The following is a 19,287-nucleotide window of genomic DNA, read 5'->3' on the forward strand; positions in this document are numbered from 1 at the left end:
GACCACTGTTAGATCTTGCTATTGCAAGGTTCTCATTTAAAAACCTTGTTACAGCAGCATTATTAATATAATGTTCTTAAGTGAGTACCCCATATAACAAATATATTAGTCAGTGGATTTCTTGCTATAATATGGGGTTCCATCTATTGCACTTCCTATGGGCAGCAAGGACATTTGGCATGAGAAACAGTTATGACATTTGGAAGCTGAATAGGATACCAGCCTAATTTTGGCAGTATGTGTTACATGTTTAACCTGTACTAATGCTGCTGTAATAATAAATTGCATTTCTGGCTGTATATACAACAAGACTGCATTGGTATACCATCCATTCTGTACTGTGCTGTATGCATTTTACAGTCCACTAGTATAAAAACACTGATTTACAACAAGGGTAACATACTGATTTCCATGCAGAACTTCTTTTTCATATTGTGTTTGTCCACCTTTAACCTTTTTTCTTTATAATGGCAGTTTCAGTAGGTTTCTTCCAAATTTCATTACGCATTACGACTAATGCTGGCATCTCTGAAGTTTGGCATACAGACAAATGGAAGTGCTTCATGTCAGATGGTAGAAACACAGTTGGATGGGTCACATTACAGTGAATTTAGTCCGCTCAAATCTCATTTATTTGGCTGCACATTTACTTGAAATAACATTTAGTCAGCTGTGCCACAGTTACCCATATTATTTGAGACACCTGTAGATGAAGCAATGAAAGAAAGAATGTAGCACACAGGTATTAAAATTCATCCAGTGCATTCCATTTCATCCTGTCCAACTGGTGTTCAGTTAAGATTCTGCATTTATTCCATTTTGCCACTGTTTGTGTTTCATTATCATGGAATTATTATTTTTTACTTTTTCAGTTTCTGTTACCTCTAAATCAAAACAAATGCATCCACGTCTGTACACTGTTTCCTTAATGTATAGACAGTTCTGTTAGTGATAGCCACATACAGATATTTTCCTTCTGTTCCAGCCAGCCCTTTGCTACTGTGTATCCGCACATTAGTTATGTTGTATATTGACATAGTTTCTGTCATCAAAAGACTGGAAAACTGCGTTTGTAAAAACACAAAAATGAAAATGTCTGATTTAAGAGGTCTGTACACTATGGGGCATTAAGCAAGCCCCTTATTTATTTTAATCACGTCTGAAGTCACTTCATGTCAGTAGAGATTAGCCCATTTACAGACACAGAATGTCCATTAAACTGCCTGTTGATTACTCAATGAAATGCTGTACACATCGGCTTAATTGATAACCTGCTAATAAATCATCCTTTACCTTACTGTATATATTTTACAACTTGACCTAAACACTCATCCCTGATCTATAGACGGTCTTCTACCTGAGTAACTAGCAGAGGCTGCAACTTACCCGGGTTGAATCTTATGGAGTTACTCGAACAGCTTTGCACTTATTTTTGGCATTGTTGCAAGGGCGGCTCGTGCTATAGGACTGCGGGACTGCAGCCCTCCCACCTGTAAAATGGGTCCCCTACCTGTGCATAAATTATAAAATAAAGTCCCCAGTCCATTCACCATAGAGCATATAAAAATAAAAAATAAATAAAAAAATATCACGGACTCTGTGCATGCGTGCTTAGTCCCTGGCTGCATGCTCAGGCATTCCTGAGCTTTAGACTGCTCAGTTAGGCAGTCCGGATAGGGAAGGGAGTTAACGCCACCCTTCCAACCCAGAGATCTGTGCGGTGATGACTGAAGAAACCAGAAGGTTACCGGACTGCATCACCCACAGGCTGGACCAATTGCAGGAGGCTCCAGCCTCCTCACATCTCACAGGAAACCGAGACCACAGCATGCACGGGCTAGTATGGAGGACATGACAGGATTCGCGGATCAGGCCAGTACGGAGGACCGATCGGGGAAAACTGCTGCAGAGTACAGGATCGCCGTATGGAGGACTGATCAGGGAAACAGGATCGAATTTCTGGAGACAGGTAGGTGTGTGTGTGTGTGTGTGTGTGTGTGTGTGTGTGTGTGTGTGTGTGTGTGCACATGCATGTCTGTAAGGAGCAGTAAATATTCAAAGCTACTTCTGGGTGTATCAGAAAGTTAATTGAGTTTAAACAGTAAGAAATTCATTCCACTTACATGAACCTTGCTAAAGAGCCTGAAGGTAGAGCAGAGTGCCAACCCATGCAATTTGATTAGAAAGACTTGAGTAGTCTGCCTTAGACAAGGCTTACTCACGCATTGTAAACTAATTCTGTCAGCAGTTATGAAGTATTGCTATACTGGAAAGTTTCATTTTAGCACAAAGAAACAGAAAGTAACAACAAGGTTCTGCACTAAGGGGTCTATTCTTTCCTCCAGAATGACAGTAAGGGTGGCAACCTTTGTTTACGAAATGCTGCAGACTGTAGGTGTAACCTACCATGGTACCGAGACGATGTGACCATTGTAGTGAGGTAGCTAATTGAATAAAATGATAGAGGGCAATAAGAAATAAGAAGACAAATGAAAAAGAAGAGCTTGTAATTAAGAATACAGATAATGACTTAGTTTCAGAAAAAAATATAAATAGTAACAGTGGTTAGATAATGAGGAATACAGGACTTTCAAAAAGTCTTAGGAAGGGTGCAACAAAAATGCAATGCATTTTTTGGATATAATGATAGGAAAGTAATATCACCTATTTAGAGTCTATAAATTGCAGTAGTTATATTATAGCCGTAGCTAGAATGAAGGGGGTAGTGTATACTGAAAGAGCTGCTAGTTACATATCCCTAGGATCATTTGTATGTAGGTATGTACAGAGTAGTCATCTAACTAGTGAACAATTAATTGACCTATTTGTTTACAATTAATTGTGTTTATGTAGGTTTAAACTGGCTGGCTCTCAGGATACAAAGATTTTGTCAGTTCATCTTTCAGTCCTCCAAAATGTTGTGCAGATACATGTGTGTGTGATGCCCCAGTTGCTTCATGGTGGTGGGTAGAGAATAAGGCTTGAACCCTGTATTTTAGGCCCAAGTGACAAGAGCCTGAATTCCCTACCCACCACCATTTCTAAAATATTTGCAGATTGTTGCCTCATATTTGTTCTGTTCCTCATAAAATCTGTGGTTTCTGTATTTTGTTACTTAAAACTGACAGTAGTGCAGTGGTGCAGTTGTAGCAGTGTTGCCTGACAGCTATGGATTGTCTGGTCTGATTCTTGGTTGAGGTGCCTTCTGTGTGGAGTCTGAATGTCCTCCCTGTGTTTGTGTGGGTTTGCTCTGTATTCCCCCATTATTGGCTTCATCTAGGATTTTGTGCCAAGGTTGAGAGCTATGGTGATAACTGAACTCACTGAAAATATTTGAGGCCTGTATTCCCCCATTACTGACTTTGTTCAGGTGTTTTGTGCTAAGATGTTGACAGCTATGGTGAGAAATGAATTCACTAAATGGTAGCCATTTAAGTTTCAGTCTTTCTTTCTTTTATAAAAATAGATGATTTGGCATAGTGGTATGTTGCTCTGGCTGTTTTGCACAGGGACCTGGGTTCAATACTTGGCAGTGAAATGTATGGTGGTAACACAGCATTTTATTCTAGCAACTTTCCAACATTATACAAGCAATGTTTAAAATGTGTCCCTGTTTTTTGGGCTTTTGTCCCTCCCCCAAATAAATTTTGGCTTTGTCCAGATTTCTTGTGCTGCAAAGTTCAGAGATGCAGCTGAGTGTCGAGTAGATTTTACAAGGAGCTGAGAGCTGCAGGAGAACAAAAGTTTAGTGCTGCTTATGCCAAGTCTGCTTATATTGTAAACAGCACAACAGGAAGTGTACTTGCTTTTGATGCAGAAGGCTGTGGGTTCTACTCCCACAGTAGGTAGATCCATTGCTGATACTGTACTCTGTTGTAAAAGGGATGGATGCTGCAGTCCTCTTTGGCGAAGATACCTAGTAACTATGAACCTGTTATCAGTTTGCCATCCATTCCCTATTGCAATATTACTAGCATGATAATTTTTTTAATGCAACATAAGCAATTTATTCTTCAAGGGCAACAGGCGCTTTGTAGATGAAACAATGACATATAAAGTTGTTTGCTAGCAGTAAGCTCTTCAATAGTTAACAGATTTCTTTAATGTGGAATTATTTAGATGGCTTTTACTTCTTCAGAGATCGTGCATATTTAATGATACTGGTGGACTGTTGAAGTTTGAGTAGACTTTTATGATGGAAATATTATGAATTGGGCAGTTCAACTGTACTGCATTGTACAAGGAATATAATTTAATACAGTCAGGAAGGTGTATCAAAGAGCATGTGTATGTTTCATGTTCAAGGGGCCTATGATTTGAAAACAGCCCAAAATTAATCTTTATCTGCCACTGGCAAAATGTATTTTCTTTGAATGTGGGTTTCAATGCTGTTTCAATGAATGTGAGTTTCAAGGGCAGAAAGGTTTTAATGCTGTCTATTTTCATTGTGAGACTGCATTGTTTTGTTTAGCAGATATCTATTAGGGTTTATGCTGTAAAATATAAAATAAAACTTTCAAATGAAATCCATATCATCACAGAAGTAAAGCAGTATGCACATTACAGTGTTTATGGCAAATGGGGTGAAATAGCTAAGGAATTGGACATTGGAATGGCTGCAGGGGGTGTGCTCCATTCGACCATGATTTTGTGAGGGGGAAGGGCAGCAAACTCAGATAGCCCCAGCTGAACTATACCTCTCAACTGTCCAGAATTTTGCAGAATAAATAGATTTTTGCTTCTTATTTTTGGTTTGTTCCTCATAAAATTTGTGGTTTTCTGCCAAATCATTTAGGAATGAAGTCACTAAATAATGACAGACATTGAGTTTCAGACGTTATAACCTTCAGAAAAATGCATGCTAAAGCAAGACCTGTTATTCTATCAACTGTCTTAAGTTTATACAAGAGCAATTTTTAGTACTGTTTGCATGTCCCCCAATATATTTGGCCTTGTCCAGATTTCCTGCATTAAGAGGTTGAGAGGTACATGAAAATAAATTGCTTTATAGAATTAGGAATATCCAAACCTCTCAACTGTCCTCAATTTTGGCTCAAAATGTTGTTTTCCCCCTAATAACCCATTTGCAAAATGGCAATTTTGGAAGAAAACGTGGAGGGTTTACAATTATAAATAACTGTAATGATCAGAGTTATAGATTACTTTTATTTCAGAAATGCATGTAGATTATTTTATTTTGTCAGCTGCTCAAGTTAACAGTACTAATTTTAAAAAGGTGTCCCTTCTTTGACAGGTTCCCAGCTGTATTGTGTGGCAATTTTATATTTTTGCATCACATTTTTGGTCTGTTTTTCATAAAATTGTGGTTTTCTGGCAAATTAGTAGCAAATCATTAAAGACTGAAGTTAGAAAATAATGGCAGACATTTGAGTTTCAGATTTCATACCCTTCAGAAAATTCATACTAATGCAAGACCTACCACTAGTCAATTATCTTTCTAAGTTTATAAGAGCAATATTTAAACATTGTCTTGATTTTTGGGCCTGTGTCCCACTTCTATGTATGGCTTTGTCTAGATTTCTTGCTATGAGGTTTGGATGTATGAGTGTCAGAGCCATCACTGTCAGCCGGAGACATTTCAAACTGTGACCTATTTGTTGCACCCCACTCCCCGTTGTAGTGGCTCTGGCTGTATTTAAGCAAGGCAAGGAGCAGTTATGCAGTGTAAGTGTGCAGAGTATTCCCCCATCCAAGGTAGACCACAAGTACGGTCGCGGCTTTTCATCTGTCCTTGAGTTTGCAGAATGTTCTTTGTTTTCTGTCATATTTTTATACTGTTGATTTATGCTTCTTATTATTCAGAAAATGCATGCTGTTGCAGTGCCCTGTTGCTTTGTATTAAAGTAGCAATGCTTTATTGACCATCAGGTAAGCTTGTCGGAGATTGTAAGATGCAAGTAAGCTTTAATAAGCATACTGTTAAGGAATTACCAACATTGAAAGGCTTTTCATTGTTGCTAATGCATAGAATATTTACATAACTAGATAATGTATAAGCCTTAGGTATTGAAATGCATATGACAGTATCTGTAATAAATGACAGGATTACAGTATTTTCAGAAGCTCATTACATTTGTTGGAGACTTGCAGTTATCTTTGCAGGCTTTACCCATAAACTAAAAAGAATGCCAATCTATCATGTGTGGTCCATAACTTGTGCAGTAATCCTTTAAGCAATTTATCTTGAGCTTGTTTCTTGTTCGCTATTCATTTTTTACTTTGATCATGTGTTCCCCATGAAACAAGTAGATAGTTGTTGTCAGGCAGCAGGTCTATTTTGGATAAGAAACATTTTTACAAGTGGGGGTATCACAGAGATTGCTACTTTCAGCATGTTACTTGGTAATTTTATAAAGCTGAATATAAATTATAATTAGAACTGCAGTGCAAGGAAAAGTGGTTTAAGCTGAGTGCTGCTTGTTTTATTTTATACTTGATTTTGACTGGCATTCCACTAATATATTTAAAAAGCAATTTATTTTTTCATGCCTCACAACCTTTGTGTTTCCATCTAGATATTAAGTAAGTTGTCATGTAGCCAATGCATTGAAATATTTTTTCTTCTACACTTCATTTTGTCTTGATTGGACTCTTGTAATGACGGTTTGGCACCCAGGGCAGCGTATTTAATTAAAGTTCCAGTTGTTGTGGTTTTGTGCATAGCTCCACCCCTTTCTAGTTGGTCAAACCCCTTCCCATTGGCCCCACCCATTCAGCTGTCTCCTGCAGCCCCCCTTTAATTTGAAGTCACCAGCCGCCACTGCATTTTTGTGATACAAGACAGAATTGCTTTGATCTCTAGTAAGAGTACATGAGGAACTAAGCCATTTGTAGGCCTCTGATTTCTAGCTGACCTTTAACTGTGATGTTTTGCTATTGGACAGTGGGCTTGTTTTAATTTTCTTTGTATTTCTGTGCCGCCATAAGTTGCTTGCATTTGGCATTCTTGTGCTCATTCACTCAGAGCTTAGCAACACTAAGCAACCATTTGATTGGTTAACAGCACTCTGTACTAAAGTTAATTTTCTTTCACATTAGAAACACATGGGATGGGTAATTTTGCATTTCATACTGAGTTATTAAAACAGCCCTGCACTTATTTTCCATACTTATTGTCATCTGAGACAAACTGCTTTGTTTAATCTCTACTGAGAACAGAGGTAGAACTGAGCCATTTCTAGGACTCAGATTGCTAGTGGAACCCTGAATAGTGCTGGTTTGCTAGTGAGCAGTGGGCTCATTTGAATTTTCTTTGTATTTTAGTGCCATTATAAGTTGCTGAAAGGGTGCTTGGCAATGAAACATTGCACTGATTGGGTGCTCTCAATAGTCTTGAATGAGGTCTCCAAGACTATGCATATATTGATTCCACTCCCTACAGGCACTCCTTACCCTGGAATGAGTTTTTTTAAGGCTCTTAGCATTGAACAACTGTACATTTATGTTATCCAAATTCTGCACCTCATCCCACAACATCATTCTAAGTATCTCTGCTTATCTCACAACATTTGTTTAACCATGCACTGTATAGATGCAGGTGCATAGAACCTTAATTTTCCCTATATAACCTTCTTCATAAATTCCTGGTGTCTAAAACAGTAGTTGCAAAAAGTGCCACTGATTTGTGCTAAGAGGAGTGTTGCTCTTCATGTGTTGACTTGTACAGTTTTTTTAGACTTATAGCACTCCATTAAATCAACTCCAAGTACATTGGTATCACTTCCCCTGCAACTCACATTAGTTAAAACTCTGGAACAATGGATTTGCATTTTCCAACTGTGGCCAATGTGGTTGAAATGGGCATCCTAGACAATGTAGTAATTATAGCAGCAAAAAAGGTACTCCTGCACGGTGGAAATGCATGGCTCAAGGAACAAATGTGACAAACAAACAAAATAGAGCCAGCATACGGTGAAATCCTGTTACTTTAATTGGTAAAAAAACAAAAAATAAAAAAATACACAGACCGGTTTCGGCCGGGTCAATACACAGCCTTCATCAGTGTAAAGTGTAACATTAAAAATAAAAGAGTCAGTAACGCACTATACAAACATCATCTAACACACCACTCTGCCAACTTTTCCTTTATGATTATAGACATCATTAAAGGTAATATGGGCAACAAGACAGGATGGCATTCTATATTAAACACCAAAGAGAAAAAATGGATTGTAAAATTGGGTGGTATGTTCCCACCAGGTCTGAATGAGCAATTTTGAATCTACCAATCATATTGCAGATGGATGTATTTATTGTCATGCATATCACTCATTTTTCACTTTACACTGATGAAGGCTGTGTATTGACCTGGCCGAAACCGGTCTGTGTATTTTTTTATTTTTTTATTTTTTACCAATTAAAGTAACATGATTTCACCGTATGCTGGCTCTATTTTGTTTGTTTGTCACAATGTAGTAATTATCTCATATTTGCTGATAACCACTTAATACTTAAACACAGTGTGTGAGATCTGTAATTATACAATGGTATTGGAGACAAGGGTCTCACATATAACCACTACAAATACTAAACACATTGCCATTTACATACACCACCACACTATACCTATCACACACAATACAACTAAACACATACACCTACATATGCTGAGGCTCTTAAAAGCAACCTACATAAACTACAAAGCCTCTTAAATGTAAAGTAAAAAACAAGTACTCTCAGCAACCTCATAAAACCCTAAACTCAAGTAGCACCCACAATGAAACAAATGTAAACTAAAAAAAAGTACCCTTACCACCTCCCCCATGAGACAAAACTCTACACAATCCAACATCCTAGTCACAGGTGACTCCACAGTGAGACACACTGATGCACCACTGATCAGGGTGTGTAAGGAGATGGTCACAGTTAGTTTCCTATCAGGTGCTAGGATTCGCCAGATCAATCATGCACGCAAGTCCTTGCATCACATGACAAAGTCATACTACACATGGGAATAAATGTCTTGAGACATACCTCCCTGGACTATATAAATACAGACATGATGAAGCACCTGGAATAAGTGGCAGACAGCAAGTACGAACCTAACCTTGAAAAGCATTTTGCCTTCACCATAATACCACAATGCAAACAAAAGATTACGGACTTCCACAACTGGCTTAATTTCTAGTGTCACTCAAATGGGGGGTCCAAGAAGTAGCCTGGAAGGAGATGATAGACAGACCTAACTACTCTGCCAAGAACAGCCTGTCCAGGATTTTGTATATAGGCAATAACCTTGTCCACCCCCATTATGCATTTTTAGGCAATATCAGCCTTCAAAAGCTCCCAAAATAACAAAACACAATGTGGATAACATAAAGGTACAGTTGTTCAATGCTAAGAGCCTTAACAAAAAAAAACAAAAAACTTCACTCTCTACAGTCACTCCTTACTCTGGAATGAATCAATATTGGCATTGTCATAGAAACCTTGTTCAAGACCTTTGAGAGCACCTAATCAGTGCAATGTTTCAGTGTCAAGCACTTGTTTGGGCATACTGCACTAGATGAATGCACAAAAGGCAACAGTGTCACTATAACTCCCTCCATAGTCAAACTGTATGATAAATCAATCATATTCACCATAAGACTGAAGCTGGAAGCATCCTCCAGTAACTTGGTATTCAAAGATTATGCTCTGATTGCTACTGGAACCTTGAATAGCACTGTTTGCTATTAGCCAGTGGCCTCATTTGAATTTTCTTTATGTTTCTGTACCATTATAGGTTGCTCATGTTTGCATACCTCTGTTCACCTCACAGTGTTTAACCATGCACTGCATAAATGCAGGAACACAGAACCATCATTTTCCTTGTAAAACCTTCTTCATAAATTCCTGGAGTTCAAAACAGTAGTTGCATGAAGTGCCACTGGTCTGTGCTATGAACAGTGTCTTCATGTGTTGACTTGTATAGTTTGTTTTAAACCAGTAAAAATGAGTGATGCCTTGGCTAGGGTTACCATAATTCTTTGTATGTGAAAGAGGACGAAAAAAATGTGCTGCTAGCAGCACATCTTATTTCATCCTCTTAGGTTGAAGAGCAAAACAAAAAGGTCTTTACTTTTGTAGGACTAAAACTAAAGACTTTTTTTTTTTTTTTGCTCTTCAGCCTAAGAGGACGAAATAATATGTGATGGTAGCAGCACATATTTTTTCGTTCTCTTTCTACTTAGTTGAAGAGCAAAAAAAAAAAAAAAAAGGTCCGTATTTGTTTGTGGATTTTTGATTGGCTCGTATGTGATATATATCGGTATATGAGCCAATCAAAAGCGCGCACAGCGGACCCTCTTCTGGTTCAATGGGGAACATCAAGCAGTTCTGCATTGAACAGAGCTCCATTTTTTGATTGGCTCGTATACCGGTATACGAGCCAATCAAAAAAAAAAAACAAAGCGGAGAAAAAACTCCGAAATAGGGATGTCTTCTTTTTGAAAATTCTGTGATTTGTCCGGGTTTTAAAACCCGGACAAATCGCAGAATTTTCAAAAACAGCCCGGACAGGAGCCCAAAAAGGAAGACATGTCCGGGGAAACCTGGACGTATGGTAACCTTTGACTTGGCTAAATTTAGCATCCCTTTCCAGCCTGATGAGACTCCTTGCTTACCCACATATAAACAGGTACTCATTGCTCATAAAATTAAACAAAGAACTCCTATCCCTGATCAAATCAACCAAAGCTAGATTTAAGGCAAAAATAGCCACTCAGGCTAAAGACAATCACAAAAAACTTGTTTTAATGTTATTAGAAATCTTAGAAACAAATTTCAGCAGTTCAAGTGCTAAATGTAAATGATGACACATACTTAGACCCAGAGAAAATATTGAATCTATTAGCAGATAAATTTAGCTTTATCTTTATCTCCCCACCCCCACACATTCCCAGAGAGCATACTGGCACCCACACCCCAATCAAATCTTCAAAGAACAAATCCTCAAGACACTGTTCAAGTTCAAGAACACTGTGTCTACAGGACCAGACTACATACCAGGATGTCTACTGGCCAGACTGAAAATGGACCTAACTCCCCACACAGTCTACTCAATATTAGCTTCCAAAGAGTCTTTGTGTTCTTGACGAATGGAGGACAACAAAAGTCACCCCTTGCACAAGTGTGGGGCATCAACAGACTCAAGTAACTACAGGTCCATAAGTCTGACCAACCTTATCTGTAAGTCTATGGAAAGGATCATTATGGAATTAATAAATAAGAACATAGGCAACCTACATACTCTTGACCCAAACCATTTTAGTTTTGTCAAGAGCGTATCTTGCCTACTTAACCTGGTCAATGTCTTTGAGAAGTTTACTGAAGCAATGGGTGGGGGACAAGTGGTACATACCACATATCTAGATCTCACAAAGGCATTCAACACTATACCATACTCAGATATACTTGATGAATTCACCCAACTAAATGTAAATCACTATATAACTTGTTGGATAGCAAATTGTCTCAGTAATAGAACCCAAGAAATTAGGGTGAGCAGCTTTACATCATCCAAAAAGACCTGTCACTGTCAATGCACCCCAGGGGTCAGTCCCTGGGCCACTCCTCTTTGGCATTTACTTCTCAGAGTTCAAAGCTAATGTTTAGAGTTTATAGCTGATCAAGTTTCCAGATGATTTTAATTTGGTGCCATCATAAACTCTCCAGAAGACACCTTGACCCTCAAACAAACAGACAGCTGGTGTCAAAACTATGACCTTAAACTAAATACCAGAAAATGTATAATAGCATCTTTTGGCATCCCCTGTAACTGTCACATTGAAAACACCTCTGAATATTTATCCAGAAGTTAGGGAGTTAGAAGCCTTTGCAGACAATGAACTGTCCTTCGATCACCATGTATCCACTGTTGTAAGAAATTCCTTTACACAGCTTATTAGTAAGAGCATGGCATCCAGGTCTAGTGATGTAATCATTCCACTGTTTTCTGCACTTTTTAGGCCAGTCATGGAGTGTAATGCTTCCTTTGTTATGTTCCTGTCCAAACAAGACACAACTTGAATGACCACTATGCTTTGTCATCAAGAAAATCAAGGGCTTAAATCTTAAAATCTACACTGACCATCACAAAGCAGTCAACAACTAGGTACCAATCACATGCCTAAAATGCTAGACTATCAAGTTAAGATTATCAACTTCTCTGAAAGCTGCTGGAAAGATCATGTCCAGTCTGCTTAAATGGTGACATTCCCCAAGAATCCATCAGTCGATTGTAATTAGTATTACACAAGGATCAGTACTTGTACCTCTGTTTTTCTTGGCTTTTGTAAACAATATTCCATGCAGTGCAGTGCAGTACTGTGCAAGTAATTCAGTATGTGGATGATATTGCATTACTTCTGTGCAAGTATTTCAGTATGTGGATGATATTACATTACTTCTGTGCATGCACTTTAGTAAATGAATGATACTACATTACTCCCGTGTGAGTAGTTTAGTGAATGGATTGATACTACATTACTCCTGGGTAAGTAATTTAGTAAATGGATGATACTACATTACTCCCATGCAAGTAATTTAGTAAATGGATGATACTACATTACTCCCATGTAAGTAATTTAGTAAATGGATGACATTACATTACTCCTGTGCAAGTACTTTAGTAAGCAGATGATATTACATTACTTTCGTGCAAGCACTCCAGTATGCAGACGATATCCATTACTTCTGTACAAAATATGCAGTATGTGGATGGTACTCCATTACTCTTGGGCAAGTAATTTAGTAAATGGATGATACTACATTAACTCTTGCGCTAGTAATTTAGTATGTGGATGAAATTAAATTACTCCTACACAATTTATGCAGTATGTGGATGATACTATATTACTCCAGTGCAAGTAATTCAGTATGTGTAAATGATACTATATGACTTCTACATAAACTATGTGGATGGTACTATATTACTCCAGTGCAAGTAATTCAGTATGTGTAAATGATACTGTATGATTTCTACATAAGCTATGTGGATGATACTACTATGATTACTCTATTAATCTAACTTTTGCTTCAAAATTTGAACTCAGCTGCAAAACAGTACTGCTGTGATTAACAAATGACATGAAACATATGGCCTTCCTCTTAACACCAGTACAATTAAAGACAATTCTCTTTTCTGCCTGTATCATCATTTGTCATGCCATAAAAATTCTGAATCATAAAAACAGGTAACTCTCCACTGGAGATGATCACAACTATCAAGCTATTAGACATCAAGGTCAAATCAAGAACAAAAACTTGATCTTCATGTTTGTAAGACGTTTCTGAGAACAAACCAAAAGTCTGACATTATTTCCACAGCAACTCAAATCACAATGGCTTTTTTTCTTACCAAATTAACTTTATGCCTTTGGAGTTCTTTGCAACCCATGGTCTTCATAAACTCCTAAGTTGCAGCAGGACTACAGTTAAAATGCTCGATTCTCAGTTAATTTTTCTAGCAAGTCCCAACATTACATATCTTCAGAGAAATTGTAGAGGATCATATTTAAATACCATATTTCATAAAGGCAATTCAAAACAGCCCTCTCTGTCCTACATGAACAAGATGCGTGCCCAAATGCACTATGGTTCACCCTAACAAGCAATCTCAGGGGTACATCCTTGCATCTCATTCATAGATGCTTTCCCAAAATATTACTATGATAATTTGACAGTCTATACTGCAGTATAAAAATTCTGAAATAAATGATGAGGTGTCATGAGATATATGGTCTTTCAAAACCGCTTTCAAAAATAGGTAAATGTACATTTGGCCTCTGACTGGGAATGCAGCTGTTGACATCAATGTAATGTGACCCCCTATTTATTTCTTCCCTAACCCTTTTTTATCTTTATTCAGCTATGGTTGGTACAAATCCCTTGTAGTATACCCCTATCTTCAGGCATATATTTTGTCTGTAAATACTGCAAATATATCTGCAGTTTTTTTAGATGATTCCAGTAAGTATGATGAAATGATGTACAGAATTACGTGCAGCTGTTTACCAACATATATTAAAACCTGTGATAAAAGGGTCACTGCCCACCACAGTGTGACAACTGATAGCATGAACTGATGCCAAGTATGAAGACAATATCCTAGCTGCCACCAGACGAGTACTGTCTCAAGTCACACCATTGGTAACCAGCAGGTAGAAATTATAGAAAAAAGTGCACAACTGTCCATCTGTATAACCAATTCAGAACATGAAACCTGGCTGCAAGATCATAAAAGGAATATGCACTGCTGTTCTGGCTATGAGCTTTCAACATCCATCCCCAGATAAGGATGTAGGTAGGCCACCTTTAGAGCTGAGTCTTTGACTTAGCAAGCCAGACCTTCTCATCACCACTGTCTCTGAGAAACAAAGTATCTTTAAGTGACTTTTACCAACACAGCAGCTATTACTTTTCTCATACGCACACAATTCCCAGCCAAATACGAAATAACATACATTAATTGTTTCACTGGCAGGAGGCCAAACTGATCTAACTACAAACAGGTACCACTGCAATGGCAAATGATAACCCACCTCTCAGGTAATAACAAGCAATGATAAATATATAATAAAAAAGCAACCACAAGAGCTTAAAAGTTAATACATGTTACTTAAACTGTAGGGTAACAGTATAGTTACAGATTAAATATAGAAATTAATGCATATAGAAGAATAGGGACCTAAACCTTGTCACCACAATAAACAGAACATAGGTTCATAGGTAGGTACTAGGCTTTTGGCCCAAGGGCCTATGTAAGCCTATCCAACAAGATTCCCTGGCTTATGCCACCCAAGAAAGTTATTTTCCTGTGCCACTGTCGAGCAGAGACACAGAAGTGATCCCCAGGGTGTATTTCCTATTTCCCATCCACTCATCAAGATTTTTCTTGAAGAGTGCTAATAAAGAACTTTGCTTGACATAGATGGGTAGCCTGTTTCAGAGTATGGGAAGTCTCTGGGACAGGAATCTATCCCTCCAGCATGTCCTGTTTATTGTGGTGAGAAGGTTTAGGTCCCTAGAGTGTGTTGCTCGGAGGGATTGGGATTTCTTTAGGTGTAGCATGTCCAACAGCTCTGGGTTTGACATAGCTTTATATGTTAGGCAGAGATCACCTCGGAGTAGGCGACATGCTACAGAGTAAAGCTGGAGTTTTTTGAGACAGTCAGTGTAGGGAATTTGTTTGAGGCCAGTAATCCTCTTTGTGAGGTACTTCTGTGGCCTTTCCAGCTGTTGCAGATGTCTTGTGAGGTACATTCCAAAAGGGGTATTGTACTCTATAATGCATCTAATGAGTGCTGAGCAGAGAGGAACAACAACCTCTTTTTACCTGGATGAGAACTCTTTTATGATGAGTTGTGCCATGAAGAAAGACTTCCTGACTACTGTGGTGATGTGACTATCAAAGGAGAGACTACTGTCCACCTGGGTCCCAAGGTCTCTTATCACACATTCGGTGTTAAGTAGATTGCTACCTATGTGGTAGTTCATGGGTACAGAGTTTTTACCAAAGGAGATGACACTGCACTTTTTGGCATTGAGCTTGAGGCCATGGCTCTGACTCCAGGCATCTGTCTCAACGAGGCCCTTCTGTAGGATGTCCACATCATTTGGGGACTTAACTATGGCTCCTAGTTTGCAGTCATCTGTGAACTTCATTAGACAGAGGCCTTCTGTGTTAGCCTGTACTTCAGAAAAGTAGATACCAAACAGGAGAGGCCCCAGGATGGAGCCCTGTGGTACTCCACTTGTCACTGCTTTGAGGTCAGATTTGGAGTCTGCAACTTTTACAGTGTGGTTTCTGTCAGTGAGCCAGTTGGCAACCCATCTTGTGATGTAGGGATCTATACCTAGTTTAGTGAGTTTAACTATAATTCCAGAATGGAGGTTGGTGTCCAAAGCCTTGGCGAAGTCAAGATAGGCTTTGTGAACCACCTTACCCTCATCTACAGCTTTGGTGACTGCCTCAAATAAGTTGATCAGGTTCAGGAGTCATGATCTGCCTTTCACAAACCAGAACTGGGTGGGATCCAGAGTTTGGAGGTTACCAATGTCTTTGTTCATGAGTTACATGATGATACATTCCATGGCCTTGCAGACCAGGCTCGTCAGGCTAATAGGTCGATAGTTCCCGGGGTCAGTGGTGGCTCCCCCTTTGTGGAGTGGGATAACTGTTGCTGTTAGCCATTCAGTGGGTACAAAGCCTGATGCGAGGCTATTGTTGAACATGGTGCTTAAGTGGAGAGACAGTTCATTCTGAAGTTCATCTAAAACGCAGCCTGGGATTTGTCCGGTCCCATGGATGCTGTGTTTTTGGCTTTAGAGAGTGTAGCTTTTACCTGTGTAATTGCGATTACAGGGACTCTGCATTCTTCCTGTATAGACATGGGCCCTTTAGGGGGTGAGAGGGGGGGTAAAGTTAGCACTGAACCTATCCGCCAGGATGTTGGCAATATCAGTTGGTTCTGTAATTTTCATGCCATTGTGCTGTAACTCAGAGCAAATCTGGGTGTTGCCATTGAGATTCTTGACATAGCTATAGAATGCTTTGTGGTTGTCCTTAGAATTAGTGTCGATTTTGTTTTCGTAGCTAGCTTTGGAGGATCTTATAAGGGATCTCAGCTTCTTACTGAGACTGACCAGGGAGCTCCTCCACTCATAGGATTTTACTCTCTTTTGTAGCAGCTTCTTCCTTCTGTTGTACCGTTTGTTTATGGCAGGGCCCACCAGATTAGCTTCCTTTTTTTGGAGGATAGCATCTTGGTTCTGTTTCGGATAGCACAATCCATGCACTTATGTAAGTGCTTATAGAGTGCATTTGTGTAGGATTTAGCAGTCGTAACTGTATTGTCCATCTGCATGGGTGTCATGAAGTTCACCACTTCTATCTTAAGAAGCATGAAGTTGGCTTTGGAGAAATGTTTTACCATGGTTTCTTTAATGGGGGGTGGGGGCAGGATGTGGATATCAAGGGTGATTAGTTTATGGTTGAATCGGAACAACGAGGAGTTGACTTTAGGTGTGGAACACCAGTCACTCATGTTGGTAATAACTAGGTCTAGGATATTGTTGCCCCTGGTGAGGGTGTGAATAAGTTGATCCAGGGCATTGGAGTTTATGAATTCCAGAAAGTGTTGAGCTAAGGAGTTGGTACATGAGTAGTTTTCCCAGTTAATGGTGGGGTAGTTGAAGTCGCCCATTATTAGGGTGTTTGGTTGAACCCTAATATTTTCCAGTACATCAAGGAAAGAGGAGTGGGACTCCTGGGGCATGGTGGGGGATCTGTAGCAAGCTACAATTTGGATTTCACTTTTGCCCAGAGTTAGTTGCACTTGGATAACCTCGGATGCATTATGCTGAGCAACTAGCCTGGAAGTGTGGATATCCTTAATGAATATTGACACCTCCACCTTTGGTGTTTCGATCCAGGTTACATGGCCGAAAAGTGTGGTATGAGTTATAGCCTGGTAGTGCAGGGGTGCTCTCTGGAGCCTTGAACCAGGTCTCAGTCACTGCACAGATATCAATGTTCTCCATTTTAAGCAGTGCCTCGAGTGAGTGCATTTTGAGATTTAGACTTATAGCATTGAGTAGCATTACCCTCAGTTTTTGCTTGCCTGTTCCTGCTACAGTGGTGAATTTGTCATTTGAACCTTGTCTAAAAAAGGCACTATGGGGGCAGCAAGAGCCTTAGCCAGTATCCCTAATTCCAGGGGTGACAGGTGCAGGCCATCTGTGGCAAAGCATCATGGTCTGTCGACCATGTCATCCCAAACAGACAGATACTGGGTCTCTTTAGAATGACAGCAGAAGCTTAGCCAATTGTTGAAGTCAATCATTTTGTCCTTGTACTGCGGTATAATTCTGGGTGATGGCAGAATGCTACTCAGGGCTAGGGTCATACCTGTCTGGGCTACAAGATCGGAGAGCTCTTCCATGTCTCTTTTCATGTAGTCCAGGGAGGAACGTCTCAGGTAATTCACACCAACATGGACAATGACGGAGTCATATTTGTACTTGTTGTGGAGTGACCTGACTGCGTGGGTTATGTGGTGGATCCTGGCACACAACAGGCAGCTGACAGTAACCTTCTCCTTGTTTAGCCTGGCGGGTGGGACATCAGTGTGCCTGACTATAGAGTCACCTATGACTAGTATGTTGGGTACGTTGTTTTGCCTTATTGGCTGTGGTTGAGTGGCAAACTGAGTCTGTGGGCTGTGTCATTTGCGTTGTGTTGGGGGATGGAGGTTGCTTGCATTTCTGCTTTGGAGGTCTCTGTTGCTTAGACAGATTATTATTGAGAGCCTCTGTGAATGTTTTTGTGTTAGTATGTGTTGATTTTGGTGGTGTAGATTTAGTGAGACTATGTGATGAGTGTGGTGTGGTGCAAATGTTTACCTTCTCCTCATGACTGTCAAGTTCAGTCTTGGTTGGAGAAAGCTTTACCTCCAGTTTGGCTAGATAAGTGCATCTCTCACAGGTTGTAGTGTTGGGTGGTAGGAGGAGAGGGTTGTCTGTGTACATGAGGCAATTTCTACATTGCCTCAAGATGCCCAGATTCATCAAATAGACAGGAGAGAACACTTGGAGCTGACCCTTGGACATGCCTGAATAAAAAAAACTATTTTCCTCTAGATAAGTGAGGAAAGTGAGTACAGGAGCTGTTTTTCTCTAAGCAAGTGAGGAAAAATAGGTACAAAAACTGTTTTCCTCTAGGTAATGAGGAAGGTTGAGTGCTATAGTAATTAGTAGCTTATTTAGTGCTTACAAGTTCTGAACAAGTGCTGATCACAAATAAGCAAATTTAAGTGCTAAAACTAAGAATCTGTATCTGCATGCTGGAGGGATAGATTCCTATCCCAGAGACTTCCCATACTCTGGAACAGACTACCTATCTATGTCAAACAGAGATCCTCATTAGCACTCTTCAAGAAAAATCTTGATGATTGGATGGGTAATAAGAAATTCACCCCGGGGATCACTTCTGTGGTTCTGCTTGACAGGGGCACAGGAAAATAATTTTCTTGGGTAGGAAAGCCAGGTTGCCTTTTTGGCTAGGCTTGTATAGGCCCTAGGTCCAATAGCCTAGTACCTACCTATGAACCCATATGCATTGTAGGTTCACAGTTGATGTTGCCCATAAACCATTGCATTAGTTCCTCTAGAAAAGGTACGACTTTAGTTATTTCCTTCATTGCCATGCTTTCAATTGGCCAAAGAAGCTAAACCAGCTCTGCTGCTTGTAAAGGGCATGGATTTAATTACACCAGCCCAGAGACA

General features: G+C 39.5%; 1 protein-coding gene across 1 annotated transcript in view; it reads right to left on the reverse strand.

The window, feature by feature from the left end:
* The window catches only part of LOC122817140 (interferon regulatory factor 4-like), a 444,053-nt gene that overhangs the window by 269,066 nt on the left and 155,700 nt on the right, over positions 1–19,287 (reverse strand). The gene's annotated exons all lie outside the window — the stretch shown is intronic.

The sequence above is a fragment of the Protopterus annectens genome, chromosome 12.part0 (genome assembly GCF_019279795.1).
Source record: "Protopterus annectens isolate FY-2018-M chromosome 12.part0, PAN1.0, whole genome shotgun sequence".
NCBI classification, from domain to species: Eukaryota; Metazoa; Chordata; order Ceratodontiformes; family Protopteridae; genus Protopterus; species Protopterus annectens.